We start from the raw sequence: 20,069 nt of genomic DNA, 5'->3' as shown, positions 1-20,069 counted from the left end.
GTTTGAGCACCACTGTGTGCCAGGCACTGTGCACCAGACAGTATGCCATGGACTGCAAAAATACAGGCACCAACGAGACGGAAGGACAGACAAACAAGGTCCTAGACTTCATGGTGCTGGCAGGGTAGGATTACAGTGAATAGATAATTATTGTGATTTAATTTAAGGGAAAGGGGATCAGACAAAACCTTCCTGAGCAAACTGCCTTTTAAACTGAGACTTAACAGAGGCCTAAATCTTGACCAGGTGACAATGTGGAAAAGAGGTGAAGGTGGGGTGTGCAGGGGTTGTGTTTCAGACAAAGGGAACAATGTGCTTCAGAGACCTGAAGCAGGAAAGATCAGGGCCCCTTCAGAAGGAAGGAAAGAAGCCTGCCTTGTGGCTATATCCAGCTTTGGTCAGAGGTTTAACCTCTTCTATTGCAGAACACACACAGCTAGAGCCCTCAACTTTCCAAGGCTCAGTTTTCTTGAGAATTGCATTTTCGGGGGAGAAGGGGAGGAGAGAGAGCCAGCAGGTCTCTGGGGCCTTTCTAGAGTAACCAAGCTTGGGAGGGAGAATTCCTGTTCATGCCCTCCCTAAGTTCAAAACTTTTTGTCCAGAAGGAGTGGAACAGAAGTCGATTTAGTTTAAAACTCAGGGCCGCTCCCAAGGCTGTGGAGGGAGCCAAGTCATATGCTCACATATTTTTATAAAATGTGAACAAATGAAATTTTTTTTTTTTTGGCCACACAGCTTGCAGGATCTTAGTTCCCCGACCAGGGATTGGAGACCCAAGCCTCCTGCAGTGGAAATGCGGAGTCCTAACCACTGGACCTCTGGGGAATTCCCCACAAATGAGATATTCAATCACAGTTGGAAATCTGAAATGTGAAATACCAGCCAATAGTCTGTTAAAAAGTAGTATAGAGGTGTGCCAGACAATTAGTTAATACAAATATAATACAAATATATTTTATGATGTTAAATAAAATTTATGATTCATCATGACTTCTTTTCTCATTCTAAATAAATGTTCACTTGGGTTATATATTTTATATTTATAATCTTGTATTTCTTTTCTTAAAGAGGGCCTCCTAAACTGTAAAAGCTCCAGGCCCAATAAGACCTGCATCTGCCTGAGTGGGACTCCAGAGCCTGACTGCTGGCTCCAGACCTTAACTGGCCCCTGGATCCTTCCTCTCCCTTTGATCAGTCTCCCTGTGGTCCGCGTTGGGTGGATGGCTCATGGGTTATGGGTTATAGGAATGCCAGGGAGGGGCCCTTTGGAAAGAGGGGTGGAGAAGCATGTTGAGGGCTACAGAGCATTGGAGCTGCCCCTCCTCAGCCCTTCCTTAGCTGGCCCCCAGAAGAGGAGCCACCTTCAACTATCCAAGGTATTTAGGCTGAAATGAAAGTCTGTGTGCATGCCAATGTCCATTCACCCACTAGTTCATTCCTTCATTATGATGACCCATCCAGCAGCTCTAAGGGCCTCAGTGGCTTTCACATCTACTTCATGGATGTGTGTTAGTCCTGAGTCAGACGTGTCACCATGGACCCTTTCCCAGGTGGTGTTGTAGAAAAAGTGTGCCCAGTCCACTTGAGTTGCTTAGGTATTTTGAGATGGGCGGGGAGAGGTGAGAATGGTTTGAATGATGTGATTTCTTAGGATAGATAGAGCCTAAAAGAGGGGTACATCTGCATCGGTACTAGCTCATACTAATCCCTCAGACCCACATGGAAGAACCTCTGAGGCTTAGAGATCTGGGTTCAAACTCTGATTCACCACTAATTGAACAGCCTGAGCCAGTACGCTCAGTTCTCCAAACTCTTGTTACCCACATTTGTAAAATAAGGATGTAATAAGACCTTCGCTTTTAACTTCTACATGAAAAGCCAATGAGATAATTAATGGTAAAATGTTTTCTTTTAACTTTTTATTTTGAGATTGTTTCAGATTTATAGAAAAGTTGCAAGAAGAATCAAAGAATTCCTGTATACCCTTCACGGAGATTCCCCAACTGTTAAAAATTTACCTCATTTGTTATCATTCTCTCTCCCTTCCCCATCTCTCTACGTATACTCAACTATTTCAGAGTAAATTGCAGACATAATGTTCCTTCATCCCTACACACATCAGAGAGTGTTTTCTAAAAATACAAGGACATTCTCAAACATAATCATAGCATAATTATCAAAGCCAGGATGATACACTACAATCTACGGAATTTACTCAAGTTTTTTCAATTGTCCTGTTAAGGGTCTAATAATGTTATTTTTTGTCCAGAATCAATCCAGGATCACCGATTCCATTAAATTCTCACATCTCTGTCTTTTTAATCTGGAATCATTCCTTGGTTTTTGTCTTTTGTGACATGACATTTAAAAAAATAGTAGGCCAGTTTTTTTTTATTATTATTAATTAATTGATTTATTATTTATTTTTGCCTGTGTTGGGTCCTCATTGCTGTGCGCATGCTTTCTCTAGATACGGTGAGCGGGCTTCAGTAGCTGTGGCGCACGGGCTTAGTTGCTCTGCAGCATGTGGGATCTTCCCGGACCAGGGGTCAAACCCGTGTCTCCTGCATTCACAGGCAGATTCTTAACCACTGCACCACCTGGGAAGTCCAGTAGGCCAGTTACTTTGTAGAATATCCTTCAGTTTGGGTTTGTCTGATGTTTCCTCATGATTAGATTGAAAATTTGCATTTTTGGCAGGAATATCACAGAAGTTGATATATCTTTCTCAGTATATCATATCAGGAGATAAATGATATTAATTTGAACCATTGTATGTTGAACTTGAATCACTTGGTTGAGGTGTCAGTTTCCTCCATTGCCAAGTTGCTATTTTTTTTCCCTTTGTATTCAGTGAGTATCTTGTAGGGAAATACATTGTGATGACATAGATCCTGTTTCTCACAAACTTTCATCCCGTAGTTTTAGCATCCATTGATTAATCCTTGGCTAAACTGATTTTTTTTTTCTGATTATTATTTTGATGTCTACCAAATGTGATTTTCTAATTATGTTATCTTTCTACATTTGTTAGAAGAGCTTTTCCTTCTCCATTTATTCATTCATTTATTTATAATAGAATGGGGGACTTCTCTGGAGGTCCAGTGATTAAGACTTCGCCTTCCAATGCAGGGGGTGCGGGTTGGATCCTTGGTCAGGGAGCTAAGATCCCACATGCCTTGTGGCGAAAAAACCCAAAACATAAAACAGAAGCAATATTGTAACAAAATTCAATAAAGACTTTAAAAAAATAAATTTATTTATATCAGAATGGATTCATGGATTTCTCATTTTTCAATGGGCTATAATCAATTACCATCAGTTGTTCTGATGTTTAAATTGCCCCCAGTTTGGCCAGTGGGACCCCCTTCAAAGTTCCCAGGTCCTTGTGTCCTCATCTTGCTTTGAGTACTTCCTTGTTTTCTGGCAAAGCAAGCTGTTCCAGGCTTACCTGTACTTCCTCAGCCCAGCACTAGATCAGCCATCTCTTCAAGGAGCCAAGTGTTTTACAAGCTGAAAGTGTTATGCAGAAGCCAGTTCCTATTAGTCTAGTGCTTTCAGTTTGTAAAGTCCAAAATCTCATGTTTCTTAAAAAGCCTTCTGCCTTATGAAGGGCTGAGCTTGAGCGTGGAGTCTGCTTACTGGCTTTCTTACCTTAGGTAATGGGAGCAATAATGCCTACCCTCAGAGTTGCTGTGAGGATGTAAACTCCAGAAGGGCAAGGATCATTGTCTGCTTTTGACTGCAGTGTCTCCAGCACCTAGCAAGGGCCGGAGGACAATGGGAGCTCTGTAATAGTCTTGAAGGTAGGAATGACCTGAGATGCCAGGTGTGAAGTGTTAGCATTGTACCTGGCAGACGCCCAGCCTGCAGCCAGGGGTGGCCACTGTTATCATTTACTGGATGCGGTCTGTTTTGTGGACCATTTGCATATGCTCAGAGTTAGAGCTAATTGTCAGGAGTACATTGGTGATGGGTTAGCTAGAGGCCTCTGCCCCTCTCAGAGGAAGGAAGGATTTTGACTGAACAGATTAAAACAAACAGACAAACAAAACAAAAAAAACAACCGGCCTAAGTGTGCTGAGAAGGAGGCCAAAGTAAAATCCAGTAAAGTCCAGAGGAAGTTGCAGCTGGAAATCAGTCAGTGGCTCTGGAAAGAGTGTGGTGGGGCTGGACCCCTGGATGGAGGACGGGGCAGGGGGCAGATAAGAGGTGCGGGCACTGATAGAGGCAGACTTCCGGGAGACAGGAAGCAGCTTTGTGCTAGGCTTGGGCAGGCAAGTGGACAAGGCTGCATCTCAGAGGCCCTGGCTGAGACTCCTTATCTCACGCAAGATACAGAGCCCACACTGTGGGGCCGCCTCATCTCAAGGGGAGACCAGGACACAGCCTTCAAGGAACCCCTAGGCAGATGGGGAAGACACAGACGCTCCTCTTGGGGATCTCATACCCTGACCTTCTCACCACTAACCTTGCCCCCTCCTCCTAATTCTGCTCCCTGATCCCCCTCCAAATCTGGTTGGACTTCTAGACCCTTGGCTTGTCTCCCATCTGTCCTGGAAGGCTAAGGATCTTGCACCAGGCTTCATTTCTTAAAAGCCCCTCCTTTGTTCAGCTTCTGGGGGTTTCCTGGAAACAGCGTGGTGATGAGAATCTGCTTCAAAGTGGCCACCAGTCTCTCCTCGGGGGTTATTTTGGAAGGTGACACCTTCTCCCTGTCTACCACAGCTCCCCCCAGAGCCTCCCCCTTCCCAGCACCCACAGTTGCTATGACAGCTGACAGAGGGAAACCACAAGACCAGAAGTTGAGCCAGTCTGCTCAGGAGAAGCCAGGGGCAGAGGATGGTGGGGAACAAAGTCCCTGCTTGGCACGCCCATGGGGGCACAAGGTGCAGGTGCATGACCAGCAGGTTTTAATGCCACAAAAGCAGCCACTTTGCTCTAGAATCCTCTGTCCAGGAGTCTGTCTTTAAGGGGCTCTGAACAGCGGGTTCCCAGGGGCACATAGGAGCTCCTCTTCCTCGCACCCATTTTAAGGTGTGGAAACTAATGAAGTGACGTGAAGAAGCTCCAACAGCAAGTGAGTGACAGGATCAGGCTAGAACCCAGATCTCCCAGCTCTGTCCTGCGTCCTCTTTCCGCACTCCCAATTATCCCTTGGCCAGGAATTCACGGAATCCAGAATTTTCCAAAATGTTTCCTGAGACTTCATGGAGTATTCTGAAAACACAAATAAGGCTTGTGATATTTATTTCTCTTAAAATGTACTGGAAAAATACTTGCGTAATAAAAACTAAACACGTTTCTATGGTTGGTCTTGCTGTGACATACTTATCACCTTTAATAAATGGTATGCCATACCCAAGTGTCATGTGTGCCCCAACCATAGTGGCCGGAATCCTTCACCACAGGACCTCTGGGGCCACACTTCCAATGGGTGGCTCCCAAGCAGGGACGAAGTCAACAAGGACAGGAAGGCAGGGCCATCCCGGAAGGCAAGGGAGTCCTGTGATGGGTAATTTTGCATTGAGGACTCCCCATTGGCTCTGCTGAAACTTTCTTAGAATTGCACTCCAGTCTAAGACGTTTCCTGCCCAGTCCTCCCTCCTTCCTCTGTCCTCCATGGGGATTTCACCTGCACTGTGGTCTGCGGGCTCTCCCAGCTTCCTCTGGCTCCTTGCACGTTTTCCCTCTTAGGTACTTTCCCCAATAAATCTCTCCCACATCTAATCCCCTCTTGACATTTGCTTCTTGGAGGACCTGGACGAACACATCAAGAATTCCTATGAGTTTCACGAACTCATCTCCAATGCATAAATGCATTGTTTCATTTCAAAAAATATTTTCACTTCCATGTGGATGTATTCACCAACCACATATTAAGTTGCAGTCAAGACATTTGATCATTTTACTATGTCTTGCAACTTGTCTCATAATTTCAGCCTGTGACTGTGATACTCAATGCTTACTGTCTATTCAAAAAGGAATCAATTTTTGATCCTTTCTTGTAGCAGTTAATTTGACACCTCTGTTGTTTTGTTAGAGGCTGGGCTGTCTCCTTTAATCTGGAGGTCATGACCTCCTGGTAGTGTTCTGCTAAAATATCCTTACTTTATAAGTGTTCCATGGGAAACTTTGGGAAGAGCTGGCCAGAACCCGTCTTGAAAGAGCGTACCTTCTCAGCTCCTGATGCTGCTCAGGGCAATGGGCTTTACACAGCTCCTTCTGGCTGAGGGCAGAGCAGAGTCTGGTATTGCCATAATCCACAGGGAACAGTCTTCCAGAATCTGTGCCTGCCCACACTGTCCAGAAAGGAGGACACTCAGTTTTGTAAGCCACCTCTTGTTGACCCCTTTGGTCTCCTTTGATGTCTTAAGAGTGACCACATCTAGAGGTGATATTATCATTGGATTGCTTGAGGGTTTTGATCAAGATGAGGAAAATATTTTCAAGTTAACTCAAACGACATTTACTACGAATGGTGTCTTTAATTTCTCTTGTATGCTTTCCAAAGTGTTTTTACAAGTTGTTCATTTAGTTTTTAAAATGACTCTGTGATTCTTAGAGCACAGGCTCTGGGGTTGGGTCTGGGTTCAAATTCTAGCCTGTTTTGTGACCTTGAGCAAATTATTTAAAATCTCTGAGCCTTATTTCTTTTTCTATGAAATAAAGCTGCAGGATGAAGCGAGGTCATATACACTTTGTGGTGGCCTGGGCAGGGGCTGTATCAGATAAGGCCTCATAGGCTAAACTGGGGGTCTGAGGAGCCCTGGAAGCATTTTGAGTCATTAGTGACACAGTGAGATTGCCTTCCCTGGTCCAGGCAGGAAAAAAAAAAAGACTCCCTGCTCTGTGCTCCTGCAACAGTTTCTCTCTTTGTCTCTTAAAGGCTTTCATCATTATCACTTATTGGTGCCTCTGCCCTGAAGGATGGTATAATCTGAAAGGAAATAGCAGGAGAGGGGCCAGGAGGAGGGACGACCATCTACTGAACAGGAGCCCCAGTACATGCTTACCCCTCTTTACCTCTCCAGCAAAGTAGGTATTAGTAACCTTGTTTTACAGGTGAAGGTGTGGTGTCTGCTGAAGTTCAGACATTAGGGGCTGGCATGGACCCCTGAGGCCCACGGGTGCGAGGGCTGAGGAGTTCCCTGGGGAATGCAATGGCCGTGATGTTGAGCCAGAGCCACGGGGTCTGGCTGATCAACAAGCCAACTTGTCAGAGTCCCAGGAGCTGCTACCATGATGGGCTCTGATGTATGGGAGAGCAAGTGGTGCCTTTTCAGCTCCCTCACCCTCTGCTGACAAAGCAGGACCTGGGGCATGAGTGGGACACCCTTCTCATCACTGAGAGCAGAACATGTCCTAAGAGTGACTTGCTGGCCCAGTGCTGGAGGAGCTCCGGAGGCAGCATCCTTGGCTTCCCATGGAGGCAGTTGCTAGTATCCCTCAGGTGGCATGACTGAGAGCCCACCAAGCCGTCCCCAGAACCTCTCAGAAAAATCCTCTCGGTAGCTCCATTCATCCTGCCCTTACTCTGGGCGAGGTGCTGGGTTAAGCACTTTCCATGCACTGTCTGCTACAATCTTCCTAACATCCCAAGACCTCGGTCTGTTACAATTCCTATTTTGTAAGTAGGTAAGGAAACAAACTGAGGCATGCTACAGAACTTGCTCAAGGTGCAAGCTCGAGTGGCAGAGACGGGATTTGAACTTAGTCTGGTTGACTTTAGGGTCTTGGTCTGTTAACCAAAATACTCAACTGCCACAGGAGAAATAATGAGGGCAGTTTCAAGGTTGGGTTGGAGTGAAATTTAAGTCGTTTCTATTAACATGCCCTCATTTATTCCCAATAAATGGGGAAGCCTGAGTGTTTGGGTTACATTTACATCCCAGCTGTGCTAGGCACCTAGGCATCTGTAAGTGTCTGTTGTGTGACAGCTATGGCAGCAGGAGAAGCTCTGTGTCAGAACCGTGGACCTTCCCGGTACCGAAAGCCCTGGACTCTGCTGCCAGGAGAAAGCTGTCTGACCTCGGCAGTGCCTCCTGGCCAGGGCTCTGAGGTCCTCCTGGCCCCCAGCATGAATACAGCATCATAGCATCACACCTCTCCCATATCCCTTGCCCTTTGTAGATGAGCAAAGATGGTAAAAAGCTCAACAGACTTGGCTTGTGATTCAGCTCTACCACTTATTGGCTGTATGGCCTCAAACAAGTTAATTAACCTTTCTGAGCTCAGCTTTTTATCTGTTAAACAGGGGGAAGCCTATCCACCTCACAGGGTTGTGGTGAGGAATAAATGAAAGAATAGATGTCTAGCACTGAACTTACTAAAAAAAAAATGTATCATAACAATAGAAAAGTTCTAATTCTCCTCCTCCTCCTCCTCCTCATTACTATTATTATACCGTCTCCATTCTCAGGACCATGATCTTCCTCTGCTGCCTGCTGAGGTCCCCTCTCTGGATTTGAAGGTTGAGACACCCAGCTCAGCTGAGCACTGCAGCTTGCACTGAGTCCTGCCCTCAGGGCAGCAGGTTAGAGCCAGGTTTCAGAGCCAGGAGACCTGAGTTCTCCTCTCAGCAAGGCCACCAATTTGCCATGGGACCGTGGGCCAATCACTTTTTCTCTCCAAAGATCAGTTTCCCCACCGGTGAGTAGGGAGAGTTGTATCTGCGCTGCTCACCTCACTGGGCTATTGTGAGATTGACACAGGGATATGAGAGCCTTTGTGAGGAGCAGAGCCCTGTATGGGGTTATGGTGTCCCTTGAAAGAAGAGCAAGTGTTGCAGGAACCCAGAGGAGCCAAGCAGTCTCCTGCCTCCAAGCCTCTGCCCAAAACTCTTCTTCTTTGCCTGTTTCATGCATTCATTCACATATACTGATCAAGCACCTGCTATGTACCAGGTAGTCTTTCAGGTGCTGGGGACACAGCAGTGAACAAAACAAAAATCTCTGCCTTCATGGTACTTCCATTCTAATGGCTGGAGAGACACAGATACTAAATGAAGTCAGACAAGACCCCACCTCCTCCAGGAAACTTCCCCTGACAACTTTGTCCCCACCTCCCCAGGTTAGACATTCCCCTCTGGATGCCCCTAGCTCAGTGAGCACACTGGACTATAATATCACACATGTCTGTTTTATCACAGCCTGTGGGCCTCTCGGGTTTTATATCCTTGGCACCAAGCACAGGGCTTGGCACCTGGTTAAGACTCAAGACAATTTTATTCAACAAACGAATGCATGAAACAAATGGAGTGATGTAGACCATAGGCTTCTAGTTGTTGACTCATTCAACAGGTTTTGTCAGGCAGCCTCTGGGTGCGGGTGTGGAAGGGTGTGGTTGTGGATAAAGAGATAATAAGGTCCTGCCTCTGCCCTGAAGGATGGTATAATCTGAAAGGAAATAGCAGGAGAGGGGCCAGGAGGAGGGACGACCATCTACTGAACAGGAGCCCCAGTACATGCTTACCCCTCTTTACCTCTCCAGCAAAGTAGGTATTAGTAACCTTGTTTTACAGGTGAAGAAAGAGGTTCATAGCGGCTCAGTAACAGGCCAAGGCCACACAAGTACAGTGGGGCTGATGTAGGTTTGAGGTCAGCCCAGGCCTCCTATTCTTCCCACTGTAATCATGACACAAGGCAGGATTTGTTGTGTCCCTGAGGAGCGGTCTGCCTGAAATGAGGGCTGCAGACCCTCAGAGGTGGGATAGGTTGCTGAACTGAGGTCCGGTCTTAGAGGAGGAAGTTGCCCACTGAACCTTAAAGGTGGGCAGTTGGCGGGATGGGGATTGGGGGCCCTCTCTGAAGGTGTGAAAGTCCTGGGGCCCTGGGAGCGGTGTCTTTGGAAAGGTCTGAGGCCTGCTGATGGGCAGGCGAGGGTGGGCTAACAGTCCCTGCCTGGGCTCCCTGCTATAGCACACGTTCCCGCAACCACTGTGGCACCTCATGCGTAGCGTGTTTTAGGTCGATGTCAGCCGAGGGACTAGATCTTTCTCTCCTGACTCCTTGGGTGAGCAATCAGAGTTGTCATCTCAACTAGATCCTAGCAAAGGACCTGCTGCCTTCTGAATGCTCTTCGTGGTACCCAAATTGCCCCAGTTTTCTGGAGTGGTGTCCTTGCCCACCGAGCAATCCAGGGGGCTGTCTCTCCAGATAATTTCTCATTGAAATGAGGTTGCCACCTCCTTTCCTCAAACAGAGTGGGGAGTGGATCACGTGCCAAAAGTAACAGGTCTGTGTACAGTGTGCTGAACAAAGGCCTCACTCTGCAGTCAGACAAAAGTGCCTTCAGATCCATTCTCTGCCTTTGTGGCTTGTTGATCTTAAGCAAGTCCTTTATCTTCCCTAAATGTCAGTCTTCTCATCTGTAAAAGAGGGCTACTGGCACCTAGATGGTCCAAGCCCCAATCTGGTGGTCTCTCCCCTGCCCTACTCTCTCGTACCTGACACAACGGGACCTACACCACTTGGCTCTGAGTTTTAAGGATGCAGAGATAGGAAATGTCGGGGTGAACTTCTGGGAGGAGGGAGGGTGTAGCCTGAGTCTGTTTGTTACCTCATAGGAGTCCAAGCTACGAGGACCCCTGAACTCAACCAGATAGCTTCAGTTCATGAAATTGTTGTCAAGTAGTATGCTAGCTTAAAATACTTCATATTTAATCCTCAGTGAGGTATTCTTACTTCCATTCTAAAGATGAGGATACAGGGGCTCAGAATGATTGCATGTCTTCATGCAAGACAACATGGGCGAAGCGGGGGTATTCCTTAAGGCTCAGCTGCAAATAAATAAACTGCTATTGGGACTTTCCTGGTGGTGCAGTGGTTAAGAATCCGCCTGCCAATGCAGGGGACACAGGTTCGATCCCTGGTCCGGGAAGATCCCACATGCCGCGGAGCAACTAAGCCAGTGCACCTCAACTGCGGAGCCTGCCCTCTAGAGCCCACAAGCCACAACTACTGAGCCCGCATGCCACAACTAGTGAAGCCTGCGCAGCTAGAGCCCGTGCTCTGCAACAAGAGAAGCCACTGCAATGAGAAGCCCGCACACCACAATAAAGAGTAGCCCCCGCTCGCCGCAACTAGAGAAAGCCCGCGCGCAGCAACAAAGAAGCAAAGCAGCCAAAAATAAATAAATTTATTTTTTTAAAAAAAGCATCTGATAGTTTCAATAAATAAATAAACTGCTATTGCCAATTGGAAAGGGATGTCATACAGGGCATTAAATCTTCCAAAATAACAAGAAGGGACTGGGAGCTGGTTCTAGACTAGACCTCCAGGAGTAATTCCAGAACAACTCTACAGAACTGACCAGGCTGGGGAGCTGCTCCCTTTGCTTCACTCAGAAAGGTGGAGAATCTGTAAGGGCTGGCTCCAGACCTATGCCAGATCCACAGGAAAAAGAAAACAGAAGTTGCTCCAAACTTTGACTCTGGTCCTGCTGCTGATACTGTTGTAAAAAAGGCTGACCTAGAGCCTTTGACCTCTTCACTTTCACCTTCCAAATCTCATCCAAATGTATCTGGATTAGCACAACCATATTCATAATCAGTGTCCTAGCTGCAAGGGAGTTTGGGAAATGCAGTTTTCTCACGTTCCTCCTGTGCAGTACAGGAAGGCATGCTAGGAGGGAGCAAGGGATGTTGAGTGCCAAGCCACCATTTCCATCACCATTTCTGCCAAAGCAGAGCGTGTGCATGGAAATACTCTGCTCTGGGCCTGCTCCTGCTCACATACCATTAAGTTGAAGGTGTGGGGAGCCTGACATACAGGTTTTGTTTGTTTTTTTTTTGAATTTTTATTGAAGTATGGTTGCTTTACCATGTTGTGTTAGCCTCCACTGCACAACAAAATGAATCAGCCACACATACAGATATCCCTTCCCTTTTGGACTTCCCTCCCATTTAGGTTACCATAGTGCATTCGGTAGAGTTTCCTGTGCTATACAGTATGTTCCCATCAGTTTTCTATTTTATACATAGTATCAAAAATATCAATCCCAGTCTCCCAATTCCTCCCACCCCACCCCTTTCCCCCTTGGTATCCATACATTTGTTATCTACGTCTGTGTCTCTACTTCCGCTTTGCATATAATATCAGCTATACCATTTTTCTAGATTCCACATATGTTATTTTTAAAAAATATTTATTTATTTATTTTTATTTATTTATTTTTGGCTGTGTTGGGTCTTCGTTGCTGCGCGTGGGCTTTCTCTAGTTGTGGCGAGTGGGGGTTACTCTTCGTTGCGGTGTGCTGGCTTCTCACTTGAGGTGGCTTCTCTTGTTGTGGAGCATGGGCTCTAGGGCATGGACTTCAGTAGTTGTGGCTTGCGGGCTCTAGAGCACAAGCTCAGTAGTTGTGGCGCACGGGCTTATTTGCTCTGTGGCATGTGGGATATTCCCGGACCAGGGATCGAACCCATGTCCCCTGCATTGGCAGGCGGATTCTTAACTAATGCGCCACCAGGTAAGTGCCTAGATTCCACATATATACGTTATTATACGATATTTGCTTTTCTTTTTCTGGCTTACTTCACTCTGTATGACACTCTCTAGGTCCATCCAGGTCTCTACAAATGACCCAATTTCATTCCTTTTTATGGCTGAGTAATATTCCATTGTATATATGTACCACATCTTCTTTATCCATTCATCTGTTGACGGACCTTGCTTCCATGGTTGCTTCCATGTCCTGGCTGTTGTAAATAGTGCTGCTATGGACATTGGGGTGCATGTGTTTTTTTGAATTATGGTTTTCTCTGGGTATATACCCAGTAGTGTGATTGTTGGGTCATATGGTAGTTCTAGTTTTAGTTCTTTAAGGAACCTCCATACTGTTCTCCATAGTGGCTGTATCAATTTACATTCCCACCAACAGTGTAGGAGGGTTCCCTTTTCTCCACACCCTCTCCAGCATTTACTGTTTGTAGATTTTTTGATGATGGCCATTCTGACCAGTGTGAGGTGATACCTCATTGTAGTTTTGATTTGCATTTCTCTAATAATTAGTGATGTTGAGCATCTTTTCATGTGTTTGTTGGCCATCTGTATGTCTTCTTTGGAGAAATGACATGTAGGTTTTGATGGATACTTCACTAGAGGCTTCATTTCACGGAGCTCCCATTCTAGCAGGAGGCACTTATGGAAACTCCAGGAAGGCATTCTAGTGTTAGGAAGGCAAGAATATACTTATCTCTCTCTTTTTAAGAGCTTTAATATATAATACAGTGTATACTGTACTATTCATCCATTTAAAGTGGGCAATTCAGTGGTTTTTAGTATATTCAGAGTTGTGCAACCACCATGATCTTATTTTTTTTTAACCATGACCTATTTTATTTTTAAATTTTTCTAAATTTATTTATTTTATTTATTTATTTTTGGCTGCGTTGGATCTTCATTGCTGCGTGCGGGCCTTCTCCAGTTGCGGCGAGCGAGGCTACTCTTCGTTGCGGTGCACAGGCCCCTCATTGTGGTGGCTTCTCTTGTTGCGGAACAGCGGCTTTAGGTGGGTGGGCTTCAGTAGTTGCAGCATGCAGGCTCAGTAGTTGTGGCTCATGGGCTCTAGAGCGCAGGCTCAATAGTCGTGGTGCATGGGCTTAGTTGCTCCATGGCATGTGGGATCTTCCAGGACCAGGGATCGAACCCATGACCCCTGCATTGGCAGGCGGATTCTTAACCACTGCGCCACCAGGGAAGCCCAACCATGACCTATTTTAGAACATCTTCATCACACTAAAAGCAAACACTCCCAATTTCCCCTTCCCAACCCCCAGCTCTAGGCAACCACTAATCAAATTTCTGTCTCCATATATTTGCCTATTCTGGACATTTCATATAAATGGAATCATAACAATATGTCATCTTTGTGACTGGTTTCTTTCATTTAACATAATGTTTTTAATGTTTACATTGTAGCATGTATTAGTACTTCATTTTTATAGATGAAGAATATCCCACTGTATGAATATACCGCATTTTGTTTATCCATTCGTCAACTGATGGACATTTGGGTTGTTTCTTTTTATTTTTTAATTGAACTATATTAGATTTATGTGTTGTTTCCACTTTTCAGCTATTGCAACTAAAGCTGTTATGAACATTCATATAAAAGTTTTTATATGAACATATGTTTTCAATTCTCTGGAGTATATATTATCTAAGAATAGAATTGCTGAGTCATACGGTAACTGTTTAAATTTTTGAAGAACCACCAAATTATTTTCCACAGTGGCTGCAGCATTTTGCTTGCCTGCCCGCAATATATAAGGGTTCCAATTTCTCCATATTGTTACCAACACTTGTCTTTTATCATATTTTTAAAAAAATTATAACCATCCTAGTGGGTGTGAAATAGTAATTCATTGTGGTTTTGATTTGCATTTCTGTAATGACTTTTAACGTTGAGCTTTTTTTGCTGTTGTTGAGAATTTTTATATGTTTATCGTCCATTTATATGTCTTCTTTGGAGAAATGTCTGTTCATATCCTTTGCCAATTTTTTGATTTGGTTATTTGTTCTTTATTATTGAGTTGTAAGAGTTGTTTATATATTCTGGATACAAGTTCCTTATCAGATAAATGCTTTGAAAATATTTTCTCCCATTCTGTGAGTTGCTTTTTCACTTTCTTCTTTAAAAAATAATTTATTAAGGTAAAATTCACATAACATAAAATTAACCATTTTAAAGTGAACAGTTCACTGTCATCAGAACGCTGTACAACCACCACCTGTATCTAGTTCCAAAAGACTTCCATAACTCCCAAGTAAAATCCTTTACCCTTTAAGTAATTTCCCTTCATTCCCTCTTCCCCTCAGCCCCTGGCAATGACCAATCTGCTATCTCTATGAAGTTATCTATTCTAGACATTCATATAAATGGAATCATATAATATGTGATCTTTTGTGTCTGATTTCTTTCACTTAGCATAGTGGTTTGGAGGTTCATCCACATTGTCTAATATTCCATTGCATATATATACTATAATTTATTTATCCATTCATCTGTTGATGGACATTTGGACTATTTCTACCTTTTGGCTATCGTGAACAGTGCTACTATGAACATGCGTGTACACGTACTTGCTTGAATATCTGTTTTCAGTTCTTTTGGTATATGTCTAGGAGTGGGATTCCTGGGTCATATGGTAATTCTTTAACTTTTTGAGGAATCACCAAACTGTTTTCCACAGCAGCTGAACCATTTTGTATCCCTATCAGCAATGGATGAGTGTTCCAATTTCTCTACATCTTTGCCAACACTTTTTTTTTTTTAATTACAGCCATCCTAGCCTTTTCATTTCTTGATGGAATCCTTTGAAGCACACAAGTTTTAAAGTCTAATTTACCTTTCTTTCCCCTTTTGTTGCCTACGTTTTTGATGTTGTATCTAAGAAGGCTTTGACTAACCAAGGTCACGAAGATTTGTTCCTATATTTTCTTCTAAGAATTTTCTGATTTTAGCTCTTATCTTTAGGTCTATGACTTATTCTGAGTCAGTTTTGTACATGGTGTGAGAATTTTGTGTGCACACAGATATCCAATTTTCTCAGCACCATTGGTTGATCTTGTGTCCTGCAACCTTGCTGAACTCGTTTACTAATTACAATATGTTTTTACGGATTCCTTAGGATTTTCTATGTATAAGATCATGTCATGTGTGTATAGAAATAGTTTTACTTTTTCTTTCTAATCTGGATGACTTTTACTTCTTTTTCTTGCCTAAAATTGCCCTGGCTAGGGCCTCCAGGACAATGTTGAATAGAAGTTGTGAGAGTAGACATCCTTGTCTTGTTCCTGATCTGAGAGGGAAAGCAACAAGGCTTTCACCATTAAGTGCAATGTCGGCCACTTGCTTTTTGTAGACTTTCTTTGTTGGGATGGGGAAGTTCCCTATTCCTAGTTGAGTGAGTGTTCTTATCATGAAAGAGTGTTGGATTTTGTCAAGTGCTTTCTTTGCATCTACTGAGATGATTGTGTGGTTTTTGTCCTTTATTCTATCGATATAGTGTGTTACATTAATCAAGTTTTGGATGTCAAACCACTTCTGGTATAAATCTTCCTTGGTCATGGTGTATAATCCTTCTCTTGTGGTGCTAGATTCTGTTTGCTCATATTTTGTTGTGGATTTTTGCATATATATCCATAAGAGATATTTCTCTGTAGTTGTCTTGTGATGTCTTTGGTTTTGGTATCAGTGTAATACTAGCCTCATACAATGAGTTGGGAAGTGTTCTCTCCTTTTCTATTTTTTAGGAGATTTTGTCAAGAATTGATATTCTTTGAATGTTTGATGGAATGTGGGTCATATCCTTTGGAGACAGGAAAGAGCTAGGGCTCTGGGACCTTGGACAGAGGCAGCTGAATCTGACACACACATCTGTTCTGATTGGTGGGCACATTATTTTAAAACATTTGAACCAACTTTAAAAAAAAAAATCTAGAGATTTCACATAAGAATCCTGATTTTCAGATTCTCTAGAAAAGTCAGAGCCTTTGGCAGCACTGGCCTCTAATATGCTGAGTCATGATGAATGGCCTAAGCTCTCTGGTTTACCTCAGTCCCCACCTTTCCTTGTTAATCCTGACACCAAGGCTGAGTGTCAGGTACCATTTGCATCATACTTATTCCTGGACCACTCTTTGTTAACTGCATGGCCACTGTAGGTATTTGAGTGGATGCTACCTGGTTTACCCTTGTTGAATCTTTGTTTGCTTATCTATAAAATGGAGACATTAATAGTTCTTACCTTGGAAGATTTCAAGGAAGATTAAATGAGACGACTATAAAGGTGCACACAGGAGGCACTCAGTTGATTTATCCTTTGCATTTTGCTGGCTGCGTAGTATTCTGTTGCATGTATGTACATAATAGGTACAATTCTTCTAATGGTGGGCATATAGATGGACTTCAATTTTTCTCTGTTTCACACAAGGCTGGATAGGACATCCATGTATATGGTAGGCAGTGCTATATGGTGGTTAAGAGTATATTAGCGCTACTGGATTTGAATCCCAGCTGTGTGACCTCTTTTTGTCTCCTATCCTCTTGGAATGGTTGAGATAAGGGGATGGGTGGGATGACCTCAGATGTCATTTGAAGATATATCTACAGTTTTGTCCACAGAAGGACTGGAAGTTTATGGGTGGGTGCAGGGGAAGATGCAAGAGTCTCGAGGCCCTTTCTGCAAATGTGAGAGCTGGCGAGCCCTATCTCAGGATCTCCCCGCCCTGGGGTGTGAAGCCAAAGGCCAACTCGTTGCATCTGACTGACAGCTGGGCTGTCCGGGGAGATGAGATAAGTGGGTGTCAGGCAGAGGGAGGGAGGTGTCAACCACAGAGTGGGGGCAGGTGAGCGCACTGTGGACTGGGCTGAGCTCTCCACCCTCAACCCTGTCAGAGTCACAGAGCTGCTTAACCCTCTGAAGCAATGATGGTCCCAGACCCCCCTCCTGACCTGGCTGATCTGGTGCCCCCTAAAAATTATGCATGCAACAGAGTTCCAGGACCCCGGCACTGAGCCAGCCAGGAGCTCAGCTGATTGTCCTCAAGGTTGGAGGTGGCAGTGGTTATGGATTGGAGAAGTTTTTGAGGTTTTTGAAGAGGAAGTGGGGCTTTTGCTTGTGGTTCCACTGTGTTTCTCTTTGTACTGCACAAAGCTAGCCCAACACTCCTGGCTCTACTTTGCTTCCCAAACCGTTTAATGATAATAAGCTTTGATAGTTGCACACAACTTTTTATTTCAGCAACATCCTGCAAGCCTTCTGATAAGTGGGCTGTAAATTGCAAGGTCTGTGTCATGTTCCTATGGGCTTTATTCCCAGCAACTAGTCCAATGCCTGATACATAGTTGGCAATCAATAAATATGTGAGTGAATGAATGAATGACAGGTTCTTGGGGAGCTTGCACGGTGCCAGATGCTAATTCTGCAGCTCATTTCCCCAGTCCTTTACTTGGGTCTCTATCCATCTTTACTTTTCCGAGGGTCCTTTGGCCTCTGAAGGGAATTCAGGCTCTACTGTACCACATTTGTGGCCCTTTTTGTCTGTTCATAGGTGCCCCTGAATTGCCCCAGGAATTCTTCCCTGAGGTCTCCTTCTCTTCTGGGGCATTGCAGCCCCAACTTGGGTCATGTGATCTTGGGCCAGTCACTTTCCTTCTCTGAGTTTCAGTTTTCTTGTCTGTAAAACAGAAATAATAGCATCCATCTTGCCATTGTGTTGATAGAGTTAGACAAAGCTGGTCAAAGTGCTTTGCAGGGTTCCTGGCACATGGGGAGGGCTCGAATGCCAGGAGCTACTATTGCTGTGGTATGTGGACTGGTGTGAGGGCAAGACTGCATTGGAGGAGAGCAATGGTCTCCAACCAGGGCTTAATGAATAAAGCAATAAAACTGAATGTAGTTCATCTCTCCAAGTGTGCTGCCCAAATTCTGGTCTTCCAAAGTGAGCCAGGAACATTCATCATCAGCTTTTAGGAAGCTGACTTGCAGATACTTGCCTAACTAGGCAAAGATTGATATACAATATTAACAGTAACCCATATTTGTCAAGTGCTTGCATTGGGCCTGGCACTGTCCTCAGGGCTTTACATAAATTATCTTGAGGAATCATTGAAAGAACGCTGTGAGGCAAGTGCTATTATTATCCCCATTTGACAGATGAGGAAAGAGGGACAGAGGTTAAGTGACTTGCCCTAACATCACAGAGCTGAGATTAAATCCAGCAGAGTTAACATTCTTTAAAAAAAAAAAAAAAAGAAAAAAATATATATATTCCAATTCTTTTCCATTATAGGTTATTACAAGATATTGAATACAGTTCCCTGTGCTACATGGTAAATCCTTGTTTATCTATTTGATATATAGTGGTGTGTATCTTTTAATCCTATACTCCTAATTTATCCCTCACCCTCCTCTTTCACGTTTCCTAACCATAAGTTCGTTTTCTATGTCTGTGAGTCTGTTTCTGTTTTGTAAATAAGTTCGTTTGTATTATTTTTAGATTCCACATATAAGTGATATATATAATATATAATATATATATATAATATTTGTCTTTCTGTGTCTGAGAGCTAATATTCTTAAACACTCTGCATATTACCTCTGCATGGAGTTCCTTTCCAGCCTTGTGTGGAACAGGGAAAAACTGGAGTCCACCAACAGAGAAATGCTACATATTATGTCCATCAGAGGACATATAGGTGGTCCTCTGCAATGGAACACTATATAGTCAGGAAAAAAACAAGAGGCAGATGATGTGTACATTCTGGCATGAAATGATGGCCACAGTAGATTGTTGATAGAAAGAGCTGCAGAACAGTACTATCATATAATCCATTTGTGTATAAAAACAAAATTTTAAAGTCCATTTACTTGTTTGTAGGTTCATGGATAAATGTCTGGAAGGATAAACACCAAACAATTCACACTCACCACTGGGAAACTGTGAAGGAGGGGAGCTTCCATTTTTTGTCTTTATATTCTATGTTGCTTGAATCGTTGACCACTCATCTGTATTATTTTGTAATTAACAGAAAGACGAAGAAAGCAAGTGCACAGTGAGCCAGGAGCCTGAAGACCCCTGTGCACCCCTCCAGCTCTTCTGCTCCAGATGCTGATTCTTTTCTGAGGCCTCCCTGGTGTTTTCCGCTCAGCACTGAAGGCTCCTCAACCCTGCTTCCCCTCCACGATCATTTCTCAAGCCCCCTCTGGTCTCCAAGGACTTGCCTTGGCCTGGGTCTCTCATCTGGGTCCAGGCATTGGTCCAGCTTTCCCAGGAAGCCATGGTCCTACCCCTTGTGCTACCCCTCAGGGGGATGTGGGACATGGTGACATCACAGTTAAGCTGGTGACATCACAGTGGACCTGGAGGCTGACAAGACAGAGGACCTGGCAAGGCCCAAGAGATGGGAGCAAGGAAGGGATTGGCAGGTAGAGGCTGTTTCCAGTGAGAACTTGAGGGATTGTGTCCCCAGCCCTCCTCCTGGGACACTCCTAGCCAGGCCTTTCAGGGATTGGAGATCTGGAAATCTCCAAGGCCATTTTCCTTTTTGTTCCTAACCAAGAG

The sequence above is a fragment of the Balaenoptera musculus genome, chromosome 1 (assembly GCF_009873245.2).
Source record: "Balaenoptera musculus isolate JJ_BM4_2016_0621 chromosome 1, mBalMus1.pri.v3, whole genome shotgun sequence".
NCBI lineage: Eukaryota > Metazoa > Chordata > Mammalia > Artiodactyla > Balaenopteridae > Balaenoptera > Balaenoptera musculus.
Note: the sequence above shows the minus strand (reverse complement) of the source record.